Source organism: Gorilla gorilla, chromosome 21 (genome assembly GCF_029281585.2).
Source record: "Gorilla gorilla gorilla isolate KB3781 chromosome 21, NHGRI_mGorGor1-v2.1_pri, whole genome shotgun sequence".
NCBI classification, from domain to species: Eukaryota; Metazoa; Chordata; class Mammalia; order Primates; family Hominidae; genus Gorilla; species Gorilla gorilla.
The window spans coordinates 15,810,246-15,816,765 of NC_073245.2; the positions used below are offsets into that span (position 1 = coordinate 15,810,246).

The 6,520-nt window shown below is 44.3% G+C and overlaps 1 non-coding gene across 1 annotated transcript; it reads left to right on the forward strand.

Moving 5' to 3' along the window:
• Positions 1 to 4,435: 4,435 nt before the first annotated feature.
• LOC115931794 (U1 spliceosomal RNA) lies at positions 4,436 to 4,593 on the forward strand. Its single transcript, XR_004068245.1, has one exon. It is a non-coding gene; the product is annotated as a U1 spliceosomal RNA (small nuclear RNA).
• Positions 4,594 to 6,520: the final 1,927 nt, after the last annotated feature.

Genomic DNA, 6,520 nt, shown 5'->3' on the forward strand with positions numbered 1-6,520 from the left:
AAAAGCATAAATCTGGCTTACATGCACATCCAGGCATAGTACCTCCACTTGAACTTATTTGTGACACAGATTCCTTTGCTCACATGCTTTCTTGCTGACCTTCTCACTATATCACCCTGCTCTCCTACTGCATTCCTCTTGCTGAAATAGTGAAAATAGTAATCAATAAAAACTGAGGGAACTCAGAGACCGGTGCTGGTGCTGGTCCTCTGTATGCTGAGTGCCGGTCCCCTGGGCCCACTGTTCTTTCTCTATACTTTGTCTCTGTGTCTTATTTCTTTTCTCAGTCTCTTGTCCCACTTGACAAGATATACCCACAGGTGTGGAGGGGCAGGCCACCCCTTCATCCTGGGTGGGAGCATTTGATTTGCTGAGACTAGATAATATGACTGTCCTCTAGTGGCCAGGGACCAGTGAAAGGGCATCTGGCTCGGCTCCTTTCTATAGTGGGAAGTAGATCCTGCCTGCCTTCATGACCACATCACAGAGGGAAGGGCATTAGGATGCTAAGTAACCCCCACAACCTCAAATGACTATTTCACCTTTCCATTTGAATTTCTGTGAGCATATAGACATCACCAACAGTTTTGTTTTTGTTTTGCTTTTCTTGAGACAGGGTCTCACTCTGTCACCCAGGCTGGAGTGCAGTGGCATTATCACGTTTCATTGCAGCCTCTGACCTCCTGGGAACAAGCAATCCTCCAGCCTCAGCCTCCTGAGTACCTGGGACTGCACGCATGAGCCATTATGCTTGGCTAGTTTTTTATTTTTTAATTTCTTGTAGAGACGAGCTCTTGCAATGTTGCCCAGCCTGGTCTTGAACTCCTGGGCTCAAGCAATTCTCCTACCTTGGCCTCCCAAAATTCTAGGATTAGAGGCATGAGCCACTGTGCCTGGCAGTTATTTATTTCTGCAAAACATGGAGGCATTTCCTATCACTCCTCAAATGAGTTACACCCCCCACAAAAAGCACTGTTCTAAGTGCTGAGTTTGCAAAGGCTTTAACCTCACTGAAGGGGAAAGAATTTCTTCTTCTGTCTCGCTAGTTCACTGATTGCCTCCTTCTGGCCCAATGTCTGGGGGAAAACCAAAGATCAATCTGTCCACTTGACTTTTGCTCAGATGCTTAGTGTGCAGTTAGCTTCCAGGGGCCTGGAAACTTCTTCTCCAAGGGTTCCATTAGTGATTAGACATGCACTTTAAAGTATGTCATGCTGCCATGTATCAGACTGGGACAGAGATGAACTGGAACATGAGAGATGCGTTGAGGTGACAGCCAGGATTCTGCCATTGTTCTTTCAGTGTATTTCTGATGCCTCTCAAATTCCATAAGGGGAGGTGTTGATGTCTGTGGTTAAGTAACATGAGGCCAGAGCTGACACTGTGGCAGCTGCTCCCAAAGGCACAGAGTTTCTTCGTTGCCAGGAAAAGATGCCCTTGAATTTTCTGGGCTGAGGTAAGAAAGTTTGGCAGATCCTGCCTTCTCTGCTTTCTGTTTGCCTTAATGGATATCAAGATAGAAAATAAGGAGCCAGAAGGACCTTCAGAGAATCTATCCACGGCCTGTGTGTCTTAGGTTCCCCCCAGAAATAGACTCTCAGGCACAAATTCAAGTGCAAGTAGTTTATTTGAGTGGGAAAGCAAGGAACTGAGACAGGAGAGGGAAAGAAGCAATAAAAGGTACACTATCAAGCAAGTTACCACTGTGGGCATCTGGAACTTAAGCCTACTGGAGCCAGTGCAGATTGTAAGCTTCAAAGTTATCCTGCAAAAGGAGTAAGGCGGCTAGGGTATTTAAACACCAGTCCCCATCCATCTTTTGTTAAAGACTGAAACTGGGAGGGCACTAATTTCCAAGTGCTTCCAGCTTGCTGTGTGAATGGGCAAAGCAAGCTCTGGCCACCAGACAAAGCCCTCGGGCAAAGAGGCAGATGCTGGCAGTTGAAAGTCAGGTGCTGTGGCACAGAATGCTAAGGCCCGAGGGGGCACGGGCAGGGCACCCAAAACATCTGCTGTACTGTGTCCACTCTCATTCTCCAGACTTGTGGACAAACTTCCTGTTCATCATTCGTTCAAAGCCCAGCATAAATCTTCCCAGAATCATCCGGGCATGGTAGCTCACGCCTGTAATCCCAGCACTTTGGGAGGCCAAGGCAGGCGAATCACCTGAGGTCGGGAGTTCAAGACGAGCCTGACCAACGTGGAGAAACCCTGTCTCTACTAAAAACACAAAATTAGCCTGGCTTGGTGGTGCATGCCTGTAATCCCAGCTACTCAGGAGGCTGAGGCAGGAGAATTGCTTGAACCCGGGAGGCAGAGGTTGTGGTGAGCCAATATCGCACCATCGCATTCCAGCCTGGGCAACAAACTCCATCTCAAAAAAAAAAAAAATTCTTCCCAGAATCAGTCAGGAGGTGCACATCCTCCACCAGATTTCTAATTGGTACAGGTGGCTTATTTCACTGTTTACTGCTCAATAACTCTCCACCCATGTTGCAGAGTCACTCAGGTTTAATCTTCTTTCAACCCTGCCAGAAAACTCATCAGCAGCCCATAGACCCTGACCACAGCCCTGGCATAACTGAATAAATGCTGACTAATTGACTAACTCTCATTTCCTTCTATTCAGCAAATGTCCTGGATCTTTGGAAATGCCACAGTTCACAGCCAATGCACTTTCAGCAGGTCCTGAAAAATGATTTGGAGAGGTTTACAATTTGCTAAATGTGTTGAGTCTGGGATTGGTAGAGAACCATGACCTTGGGAGAATAGAATGTTTCTCTTCTCTGGGACATAGGTCGGGTTCCTTCAGGACCATGGATAGAATTTGCTTAAACTGTGGGTCAGCTAGTTGTGAGTTGGCAACTTGGGGATGTCTGTAAGAGGCTGGGATTGTGGGGAAAGCAGAAACACTTGCTTAGTTTTGTCTGGTGTATGAACATCCTACTAAGATTTACTGAAGGAATTGAAAGACCATCTGAGGTTTCCCATGTGATCTTATATTAATGAAGGGATATCTTTGAGTCTCATGTCTTGCTGGTTTTCATCATTCATTTTTTTTTCTTTTTCACCCTGAGTATCAGCCTTTAATAGAAATTGTGATATCTCAGGATCAGGAGGTTTCATCAAAAAGAACCTTAATAGGTCACCTGGGCAGTCTCTCAGTCTCCAGGCTATACTGTGCTTAAACTATTCCTAACAGGACGCTGCTTATCCACAGTCTGGAAATTTTTCCAGAAGTGGGGTCAGGCTGGGTGCAGTGGCTCACTCCAGACCAACCAGCCTGGCCAACATGATGAAACCCCATCTCTTCTAAAAATACAAAAATTAGCCAGGCTGGTCTGGCTACTTGGGAGGCTGAGGCAGGAGAATCGCTTGAACCCAGGAGGCAGAGGTTGCAGTGAGCCGAGATCTCGCCATTGCACTCCAGCCTGGGAGCAGAGCGAGACTCCATCTCAAAACAAAACAAAACAAGACAAAACAAAAGGGGGTCAAAGAAATGCCATCTGCATTATCAGCACCTATATTTTTCTGCCCAGATCATAAAGTTTATAACATCTATCTTATTTATATCAAATACGTCATCTATGTCTATGTTTACAGCTATATCATTTATCTATAGGCTGTATCTTATAACATCATTTGCCTCTATATTTACACATACTCTGCCTACATCTGTGTTCACAGCTTTATCATCTACAGCTACATTTTCATCTTTACTATCTACATCACCTATACCTATGCTTATATCACATCATTATCTACATGAACATTTTTATCTACACCTTCTGTACCAGTGGTTCTCAACTGGAGAAACTTTGCCCAGGGACATTTGGCAACTTCCAGAAAGACTTCTTATTGTTACAACTCAGGGTTGGGGGAAGAAATGCCCTCAGCATCTAGGCCAGAGATGCTGCTAAATCCCAGGGATACTGCTAAATCCTGCAATGCACAGGATAGTCCCTGACAACAAAGATATATCCGGCCTAAAATATCAATAGTGCTGAGGTTGAGAAATCCTAATCTACGTCGCCTACCTCATCTGCATCCATATTTACAGCTATGCCATGCACATCTGCATCTATATTTGCATCTACTCTATCTAAATCTGTGTATATATCTACACCATCTACTCTACATTGGCATCTACGTAATCGACAGCTACCTCTACAGCATCTACAATATCTATGTCAACTACATCGACATCATCCACTCCGTCTACATCATCCACTCCGTCTACATCATCCACTCCATCTACATCATCCACAGCTACGGGATCTAAACTTTGCATGCACATCTATATCTAATTATATTCATGATATAACAATCAACACATCTTGTTATATCAAAATGAGTGGTCCTTTTAGACTAGAAAGAAAATTTAATTTTAATTTTTCCCTCCTCTGGCCACACACATAAAACGTGAGTGGAACAGATCCTTACCTGGCAGGGGAGACACCATGATCATGAAGGTGGTTTTCCCAGGGTGAGGTTCCATTGCACTCCGGAGGTGCTGATCCTGTGATTTCCCCAAATGTGGGAAATGCAACTGCATAATTTGCGGCAGTGGGAAGTATGTTCTCACTATCCCCTGTTTTGTTGTTTTTGTTGTTGTTGTTGTTTGTTTGTTTTTTTTGAGACGGAGTCTCACTCTATCGCCCAGGCTGGAGTTCAGTGGTGCAACCTCGGCTCACTGCAAGCTCCGCCTCCCGGCTTCACGCCATTCTCCTGCCTCAGCCTCCCGAGTAGCTGGGACTACAGGCAGCCGCCACCATGCCTGGCTAATTTTTTTTGTATTTTTTTTTAGTAGAGAAGGGGTTTCACCGTGTTAGCCAGGATGGTCTCGATCTCCTGACCTCGTGATCCACCCACCTCGGCCTCCCAAAGTGCTGGGATTGCAGGCATGAGCCACCGCGCCCAGCTCTCCTGTTTTTTTTTAAAAAGGCTGCAGAACAGAGGCCAATCATTGTCTATTATACTCCTTAAAGTATAAGAGACATGAGCTTTTTTCCGACTTTGTCCTTGCTAGAAAACACCTCAATATTGTTGGTTTATGGGCTTTGATAAGCAACGAAGAAGGCTTCCATTTTGATTTGGGTCGAAGTGAGAAGTTAAACATGTGCCTGATAAATTTCATTCCTTCTCTGTCTTTGCTTGCCAGCATCCCGGGATGAGAGGGCATCAGATGCGGAGACACTTGTCTCACAATTCATCACAATGGTGGTAAAGAATAGTTTCTTCTCAAAAGAGCGATCACTGCTCTTAGAGAACCTGATATGGTTGATCACATCTTGTTCCACCGGAACTGGTATGGGCTGGAAAACATGCAGTTGGCACATGGGAAGCCGCAGATCCTGCTATTTCACCCTGGGCTCTTTGGGCCTCAGAATAGTAAAAGACATCTGATTCCATGACCAAAACAGCAGCTCGGGTTGCCACGTTCAGTTAAGCTTCCTTAGGTACATGAGCTGATTTGTCAGCCAAGATAAAAGTCAAGTGATGTTTCTAGATGAAATTGAGAACCCGGGAGATAGACAAACAAGAGCAAATCCCTGTGGCTTCTTTAGCCTGTGACATTTACTCAATAACTTCGCTTCCTGGTAGAAACCCATGCCTCCTGGAGACCATTATTTTTCCTCCAGGAACAAGATTGGCCTGAGGCAAAGTTTCAAAACAGACTCTTACTCACCTTTTTATATTCTCATTTTTTGTAGTGTTTTCAAATTCTCAATAAATATTAATACTTAGAACTTGGAAATGAGAAATCAGAAGTTATTTACTCATTATTCTGGATTTAACATTTTTTGTTTGTTTGTTTGTTTTGAGACTGAGTCTGGCTCTCTAGCCCAGCCTGGAGTGCGGTGGCACAATCTCGGCTCACTGCAACCTCCGCCTCCTGGGTTCAAGCAAGTCTTGTGCCTCAGCCTCCCGAGTAGCTAGGATTACAGGTGCCCCCTACCACGCTCGGCTAATTTTTGTATTTTTAGTAGAGACAGGGTTTCACCATGTTGACCAGGCTGGTCTGAAACTCCTGGCCTCCAGTGATCCACCTGCCTCGCCCTCCCAAAGTGCTGAGATTACAGGCATGAGCCACCGTGCCTGCCTAGATTTAACATATTTTAATAAATAAGAAATATTCTATCTAGTAGTATTTACAAAGAACTATAACCTATAGCAAATATCCAAACCTTGTCAAAGGCTAGCAAACATTACTAAGTAGTTTTTGAATAATCTAACATTCAAATCTAGCCCAGCAAAGTTAACAGCATTACATAGAAATTGCAATTCAAAATCATCAATTTATAGATTTTTTTGCTTCCAAAAGTTGTTATTTCTTGGAACATCACTCTTAGGGTCTGTGTAAAGTATGCTATAAAAAGTGCGAAGTTCTTTTTTCAATTTTATTTTTAAAACTTTCTCTTGTTTTGTTTTTTTGAGATGGAGTCTCTTTCTGTCGCCCAGGCTGGAGTGCAGTGGCACAATCTTGGCTCACTGCAACCTCTGCCTCCTGTGTTCAAGT